Source organism: Ziziphus jujuba, chromosome 6 (assembly GCF_031755915.1).
Source record: "Ziziphus jujuba cultivar Dongzao chromosome 6, ASM3175591v1".
In the NCBI taxonomy this organism is placed as follows: Eukaryota; Viridiplantae; Streptophyta; class Magnoliopsida; order Rosales; family Rhamnaceae; genus Ziziphus; species Ziziphus jujuba.
Window position 1 is genome coordinate 8,372,067 of NC_083384.1, and position 9,304 is coordinate 8,381,370.

The 9,304-nt window shown below is 29.0% G+C and overlaps 1 pseudogene; it reads left to right on the forward strand.

Annotated features, from left to right (window-relative positions):
- The first annotated feature begins 5,729 nt into the window (after positions 1-5,729).
- LOC107431324 (alcohol acyl transferase 1 allele GSa-like) lies at positions 5,730-9,012 on the forward strand (annotated as a pseudogene).
- The last annotated feature ends 292 nt before the right edge of the window (positions 9,013-9,304 follow it).

Below are 9,304 nucleotides of genomic sequence, written 5' to 3' on the forward strand. Positions count from 1 at the left end.
AAATTATCCGATGAATATTCTAAACCTGCTTTCTTTTTTTCTTTTTTTTTTCTTTTTTTTTTTTTGGGGGCTAAGGAGATAGGTTTAACTCCACTTTATGAACATGGATATTATACAGGGACCCGACTGATATCAATATTACTAAACTTTATTAACCATTAAATATGTACTGATTATTTTAATTAATCACTTAACAGCAATCACTTAATGATCATACATATATCTATATATATATATATATGTTAATCGCTTGTGCGTGAACCTCAAAAGTTCAAAAAAATAGGTAAACAGATACAGAAAGAAACAGAGTACAAACAGAGTCCTCAAGTTTCTATTTGTCTCTTTATCATTCTATTTTAATAATTAATAATTAAATGAAACATAAGGGCACATATTTCAAGACAGTGTTTGTCCACCAAAAAAAAAAAATTGAAATATATAAAAAGGGAAATTGGCGCAGTTAGTCTTTAAGCCATAATCATATTTGCATTTTAGTTTTAAACTTTTTTTATTTTTTAGATACTTCGACTGTTAAACTGCAGTTTTTGATAAAATTTGATCTTAAAAATCTAGAATTTAATGTGATATATTAGCATTTAATAAATATAAAGGCTCTAAATAATTGAACTTTTCAATTCTTAATTTGAAAAGTTAAAAATGTCATCATTGAAGCGTCATTGATAGGACCAGATAATTAACAGGAAATATGATCAAGTAATAAACGTAACACATGTTCTAGAACTAATTTGAAAATCTCACGCGAACCGCAAATTAAATTAATAAACATAAAATGGAAAGACAAATTCCATACTGTTAATGTCTCCCTAATTTAATTTGTGATGTAGAAGGTTAAATTAAAATAGTTTGCAACACATTTAACGATAGTAAATATAATGAATATATTAAAAAAAAGATATTCCATTGTACTCGTGTCATTTCATTTTATTTATGTATTCAATTATTTAGACTTAATCTTCACATATAAGGTGATGCATGTGTTTTATCCCCCACAAAAAAAAAAAAAAGGTGACACATGTATTGTGCAACTTGTCACTTCAGAACTAAAAAAATAAAAAAATAAAAAGCTATACTAATAGAAACTTATGCAAGAAAAGTTAGCACAAATTGAGTGGAATTGAGAAAATAGTATATTCTTGAGCTATATAAATAACAAAAACCACCACTATTAGCTACTCCAAAACTCATGTCCATAACCAAATTTCCTAGGTCCTTATACCTTCAAAATGGCCACAAAATGCTTAGGATTTCATGTGAAATGTTGCCAACCAGAGGTAGTTGTACCCTCAATTCCAATGCCCAATGAACTAAAATTACCTCTAGGACATATATGACCAGCGGTACTAGAAATTTGTTCAATGACCGGGACTTCTTGTGAATCCAAGTCCCCCTCTAATGGTTTAACATAAATACCCCTAGCCCTTCAATGGAAGGTAAAAGACGCTGTGAAGGTCATTAGAGAAGCACTTGGCACTGGTGTTTTACTACCTATTGCCAGGTAGACTTATATAAGGTTATAACAGGAAGCTTATTTTGGATTGCAATGGCAAAGGGGTTTTGTTATCTATTTATTTATTAATTATTATTGTTATTATTTTGAAATGTGGATTGAATCATGTAATCCACTGTATTGCTTATAAGTTTAATGTAATTGATTGGGCACATTTTCAATATCAAAATGTATTGCTTATAAGTTACATGTAATTGATTGGGTACATTCTCAATATCAAAATATCTACATCTTATAGTACTATAAAACTGTAAATATTTATGTATTCATTTTTTTATAAAACGATGAAATTTGATATGGATTTTAATATTGTGCAACGTATTATAAGAAAAAAAAAGAAAAATCTGCAATATGCTGCATAATATTGGAATTTGCATCAATTTCCATTAAGATACTTAATGAAAAGCAAACTAAATATAAAAATGAAAAATTATAATTATATGTTTAATCTGTACATGCAATATAATTCTGTATATAAAAGACAAAGGGCATTTTTGCAATGTTTTAAAATACAAAGGTATATGTGTAAAATTTGCAAAGCAGAGAGGCTGTTTTATAATTTTACTCTTTCTTTTTATTTTATATAAATATATATATGTTAGGTAAATCTTTTTAGTTTTATTATATAGTTCCATATGGTGTGGGCTTATTTATATACTCCTCGTTGCTCTGAAATAGCTTATTTAATTAACTAATAAAAAAATAATTTGAAGGATACATCAGAAAATGATTTTGTCTAATCACTTATATTTATATATATATATATATATAGTTTTTTTTTTCCCTTTTTTTGAGCTCTGTTTATGCTACCTTTCTGCATAATTATCTCCCTTCATTTATATTTCTCACTGAGAAGACTGTTGACTTTCTCATTCAAAACTCATAATCAACTCACAATTTTTTTAGGAAAATAAGCAAGTTAATGTTCTGAAACTCATTTCTCTAATCTTCATTGATTTGATAAATAGGATTTGAAAAACAATATATTGTAGGTGAAGCTTGGGATCACACAATGTGCGATGCATTTGGGATCGTCCACTTCATGGAACACATTAGCAGAGATAGCAAAAGGAGCAAAACAACCCTCCATCCCTCCAGTGTGGGAAAGAGAACTCCTCTTTGCTAGTAACCCACCAAGAATAACTTGCACACATTGTGAGTACCAACAACAACCTTTTATCAACTGGTCACTACCCAAACGTGGACAAAACCAACACTAACGTCAAGTGTACCATGATAATGTGTTCTAATTCTCAGCTGCTGTTTCGAAGGCCGGATTCTATGAGAAAAGCCATTGGGATATGCTGTGGAGTTGGTTAAGAAGGTGAAAAGAGGAAATGAATGAAGAGTATATAAATATCATTTGCAGAGTTTGTGGCGAATAAGGACGGCCTCCTCCTAATGAAGGAAAAAGAGAATGTGGTAATTTCTGAAAAAAAAAAATGCGTAGTTAAAAAATAAAAATAAAAAGAAGAAGAAAGTAAAAGTGAATGTTGGGTGGGGTTTGCCATTATATGGTGGAGTTGCTAAGACCTTCCAAGGAGTCAGCATTGTCCAAGAAAAATGGGGAGGATGGAATTTTGGTTTTAATGTCATTGTCATTTTTGGCTATACAGAGCTTTCGAGAAGAGGTGGTGAAAGTGATTGGTGATGATAAACCTGTAATTAAAATATTATCCACATTTAAGAAATAAAAGCTTCTTTAATTGAAGATTAATTTGTAGCTCTAAAACTTCCTAATATATCGAAATTCCTTGAAGATTAGTTTATGCTGTCGAAATCAAGGTGGGTGTGAAAATGTTCACCATATCTGGCTAGCTGGCTAGTAAATATTTGTCCTTGGTTTGATTTGGATAATTTGTTGTAAGATTAAAGAGTGAATTAAACTACAGCTCTTTTTAATTAGGGAAAACATTCATTATTATTTTTCTCTAGACCTTTCAATATACATGTGGTTATTTATCTACAACCTTTTGATTATATTTGAAATATGAGATGGGACTTAATTATTTTAAGTTCTACATTCTAAACTATCCTTTTAAGATTGGATTTTAAGTTCTACATCCTAAACTATCCTCTTAAGATTGGTGAGGATTCTAAACCAGTTGCTGGTTTTCTTTGGCTAGGGAATTAGGTTTAACTCCAATTTCTCAACAAGGATACTACACAAGGACGAGATGATATCAACATTAAACGTTATTAAACATTAAATATGCATTACTTATTTTAATTAATCAATTCACCAATCATCTACGACTTCAATCTGTCAATGTCATGTGGGTTGTCATCTCCTCTTCATCAATCTTACAATCAGTATCAAATGTAACGTTGAGATAATTATTTATTTCATTATCATTAATCACTTAATGATCAAATATATATATATATATATGTAAATCACTTGCGCGTGAACATCAAAAGTTCAACAAAATAGGCAACAGACACAGAAAGAAACAGAGTAAAAACAGAGTCTCCAAGTTTCTAATGTCTTTCTATTATTCTATTTTAATAATTAATAATTAATAATTAACTGAAACACAAGTATACATAGTCCAGGACATTGTCAAAAGAATTGCAATTTATAAAAAGGGCATTTGGCGCGGTGAGTCCTTAACTATAATTATACTTGCACTTTGCTTTTTAAACCCTTCTGTTTTTTTATTTATTATTATTATTATTTTTTTATTCTTAAACCTTAGATGCAATCTGGTTCTAAAATTATTTTTTTATCTCTTTTTTTTATCAATTTTAAATTGTAGAACGTACGTGACGCAATATTCAAATATTTTGTAAGGTTATTTGATTTTGTAATTTTGTTGTTTTCTTGTTACAGCAAGTGTATTGTATATCTTAATAGTGCTAAAATTAAACTAAAAAAATAGTTTAAGAACAAAAGTACATTAATAAGGGAAGTTAACAACCAAAATGCCAAAAAAGAGTTTGATAATTAACTGCAAATATAAAAATAATTCTAAAATTAACGATGCTAATTACCATATATAAAAATAACAACCAGATATAAAAATAAGAGGAAAAAAATTATTATAAGATTCAATATTTTTTTTTAAATTTTTTTCTTTTGGCTTATAACTCAACTTTTCCCAAATTATGTATAGAACAGGTCTAAAAAAGTTGTATGAGGAAAAAAAAAAAAAAAAAACAAATAAATGTACGCAGAAAATCCAAATATTTTAAAGCAAACTGAAAAGCAAGTTCGACAGCCCATTGGCATAAGTGAGAGACTTGGGCTGGATTAATCTTCATATATATATATATATATAATGTAATTATCAAATTGGCTGATTTTGATTATATATATATATATATTTAACATTTTTTTAGTTTTTAATACCTATTAAAACAGATTAATTTATCAATTTTCATTAATTAATTTCAATATCTTTTTAATCATTATAATAATATCTAATTTAAAAAGGAGAAAAAGATAAGGTATTTTAAACTTATAATCTCATGAGTGTGGGGTATCAATTGAGCAAACCTCACTTGATAATTAATTTTGATAATTAAAAGATGAAATATAAAAATTAAAAATTAATATTTTATGATTGAATAATATTAAAAAAATATAAATATAAATTTTACTATTTAAAATTAACTAAGAAAAATAGATAGATAAATTTATTTTACTAATTATAAAAATAACAAAATAGAGATTAATAACGAAGATCTTCCAAAATCATGAGGCATAAGTGTAATTATAAATAAATCAAAAGAGAATAAATGGAATTTTCTCATTAGTTTAGACTTGATCCTCATATATAACGTGGTGCATGTATTACGTAACTTGTGAAACTAAAACAAGCAGACAGTCACATCAAATCAATAGAAAATTATGCACGAAAATTAATTAAGTATAATTTTTTGATGATGGGACCGGGAGAGTAAAATATTCGTTGGCCATTCATATTAGACATAACTTTATCTATTCGACAATATCGAACAAATTAATTATGTTGTCCGACCTCTACGGTTATTACTTGATATTACATATAATCCTGCATAATATATATATATATATATAATTAATGTAGATTAAATATATACAATCAGGTAATATAAAAACAGCCCAACGTTATCCAATATCGAACCACTATATATATAATCACCAAAACTATCATATCAGAGACTCAAACTAATAACCAAAAATTCGTTTTTCCTTATACTAAGTACTCTTTTACATAGTATACCTTCAAATGGCCTCGAAATGCGTAGCATTTCATGTGAAACGGTGCAAAGCAGAGCTAGTTGTACCCACAAGGCCAACACTCAGTGAACTAAAATACCTGTCAGATATAGATGACCAGGACTTCTTGAGATTCCAAGTCCCACTCATATGGTATTACAAAAATAACCCTAATCTTAATCCTTCAATGGAAGGGAAAGACCCTGTGAAGGTCATTAGAGAAGCACTTGGTAAGGCATTGGTGTATTTCTACCCATTAGCTGGTAGACTCATGGAAGTCTCTAACAGGAAGCTTGTGGTTGATTGCAATGGAAAAGGGGTTTTGTTCATTGAAGCTGATGCTGATATTAGCCTTGATCAGTTGGGTGATAGAATTCAACCTCCATGTCCATTTCTTAATGAGGTCCTATATAATGTTCCAGAATCTGATGGTATTCTTTGTTGTCCTTTGTTATTAATCCAGGTCTGTTTTTTTATCGTTTTTATTTTTTTATTCTTTTTAAATATTTGTGAATGGTTGGAAACTCCTAAAACCATATATCAAATTGAATTTTAATAAGTTTTTCTTACGATAAAAAAATTAATAATAAGATTTTTTTTTTCTTTTTTATGACAAAAAGAGGTTTCGGCTTTTTTTGAAAAAATAAAAACTGTAAAGTGCATGGACCATCAACTTTTATTCATTTATTTAAATTAAAAAGTGTCATATTAAAGTAATGATTTTGAGTTGGAATTTATTATTTTTATTCTTGATATTATAAAAAAAATATAAAAAAATTAAAAAAAAAAAAAAACTGTTGTTTTTAGATTAGCAAGTATTTATTGACTACAGCCATTCACTTTTACTTTTTTGCAAAAGGAGCTTTTGGCTCTTAAGCAAGAGCTTTTTGATTGGAAAAAAAAAAAAAAAATTACATCAAACATGGATCCGATTCTCTACTTGTTTGTTTTTATGCTTGTATATACTTGTCTTTGAATCTTAGCCAACTCATTTAATCAAATGACTAATACTAATGCCACATCACTTGATTTCACATAACTTGTACATGACTATTATTAATAACATATCACTCAATGTCACATGATCACTAAAATCCATTATTATTATTATTATTTATTTTAATGAAAAATCATATATAAAACTCATAAGCTTCAAGCTTCTTAATTTGAATCGACAAAAAATTAAAAAGGTTTGTCAACTGACAAGAAGACATATTATTTAAACATAACTGTAAACAAATATTTTTCCTTTTAAAAAAATTACTTCTAGCCTTTTCACTTAAATTTTATTTCATGAGAAACTCTAAAAATTTCATACAATAATATAACAGAAAAAAAAAGTTGGATAAAAACCTTGATAAAATAAAATGGAATTTGTTTTATGATCTATTAAATTTTTGGATTCTGTTTTTAATAATCATAATTATTTTGTAAGTAGGAAGGATCTATAAGTATGAATACTTATTTCTCAATATGGATAATTAAATAAGATAATTAGTTCTTGGCTTTAAAATCATAAAATTATTAATTTTTTTGTTTAATTATGTCAACCAAGAGAAAATTATATTTATTTTTATACGTGCATTTTTTTTAAAGTAAAAATAGCTATCTTTTTAAAATAAAAAATAAAAAATCTTCAATGGAAATACATGGTTTTGGTATTTGTGACTTTTAGATTAAATAAGTTAGGAGTGAATGGTTAGGATTAAAGTATTAATAATGATAATGTGAAAGTTATATGACATTAAATGACATGGAATAAATATTGTTCATTGGATTAAATAAGTTAAGAAATGAATGGTTAAAATTTGAAAGCCAATATAGACAAATATAGAAGAAAACAGGATCCTTGTCCTAGTAAGCAAAGTCCCTAGTTATATGTTACTTTAATGAAAACATACTCGCTGGACTAATTCGAACAAAAATAAAATATGAATGGGTATTTCTGGAATTGTCTAAAATGCAAAGGTATATTTATAAAATTTTGCAAAACAGAGAGGGTATTTACAATTTTCCTTTTTTATTTATGAGTTTCATGGTGTGAGATTATTTGTTTGGACCTAATACACTCCTGGGGTTGAATCAAAATAGATAAAAATAACGGTAAGAATGATAAAATTTTATAATTTTATAAACAAATTAATTAATTTATTTTTCTTTAGTACTATTATCATTATTATTTTAGCTCTGTTTTTGTTATGCCTTGCTGCATTCTCTTCATTTATATTTCTGACTGAGAAAGACAAAAACTAAAATAAATAAAAACTGAAACTCATTATTCTAATCTTCATTGATTGAAAACCCAAACAAAAAAAAAAAAAAAAGGATTTAAAACAACATATTAATTAATTAATTAATGCTAGGTGACTCGTCTGGTGTGTTGAGGTTTCATTTTGGCATTACGTTTCAATCACACAATATGCGATGCATTTGGGATCTTCCAATTCATGAACACATTAGCAGAGGTGGCAAAAGGAGCAGAGCAACCCTCTATCCCTCCTGTGTGGGGAAGAGAGCTCTTATTTGCTAGAAACCCACCAATAATAACTTGCACACACTATGAGTACCAGCAACAACCACCTTTATCAATTGGTCACCCAAACTCGGACAAAATGACCAAATTAGTCCAACACTCCTTCTTTGGTCCGAACCAGATAAGGGCTATTCAAAAACATCTGCCTCCACACCTAATTGCCTCTTGCTCTCGATACGAGTTGCTAGCGGCTTTTTCGTGGAGATGTCAAACACTTGCACTCAAACTCGACCCTGAAGCTGTTGTTCGAGCTTTAATTATTGTCAATGCTCGAGGCAAGCACCATGGAGGATTGCTTATCCCTCAAGGATACTATGGCAATGTGTTTGCATTCCCGGCTGCCATTTCGAGGGCCGGGGTTTTATGCGAAAATCCATTGGGATATGCGGTGGAGTTGGTGAAGAAAGCGAAAGAGGGGATGAATGAGGAGTATATAAGATCAGTTGCAGATTTTATGGAAATCCTAGGAAGGCCTCCTTATAATGCAGGACAATGGGACTTGGTTGTTTCTGATAACAAAAATCTCGGCTAGAAAATGTGAACATTGGGTGGGGTTTGCCGTTATATGGTGGAGTTGCTGCAACCTTCAATGGAGTCAGCGTTCATGTGAAGTACAAGAAAAATGGGGAGGATGGGATTTTGGTTTTAATGTCATTGCCACTCTTGGCTATGAAGAGGTTTCAAGAAGAGGTGGTGAAATTGACTGATGAAGATAAAACTGTGATAAAGATATCATCCACACTTTAAGAGAGAAAAGCTTCTTGATTGAAGATATATAGTTCTAAAAGCTCCTAATTGAATTTGCTTGTGGACTAGTTTATGTTGTGGTGATCAAGGTGCATGTGTGCGTGCGTGCGTGTGTGTGTGTGTGTGAAAATGTTTGCTATCTCTAGATAGCTAGTGGATATTGTTCTTGGTTGAATTTGGCTACGTTGATGTGAAATTAAAGAGTTAATAAAACCTGCGCTTTTCAATAAGAAAATATATATTATATACATATATGATTGTTTAATGGGAAAATTTGATAATTTTTCTCTGG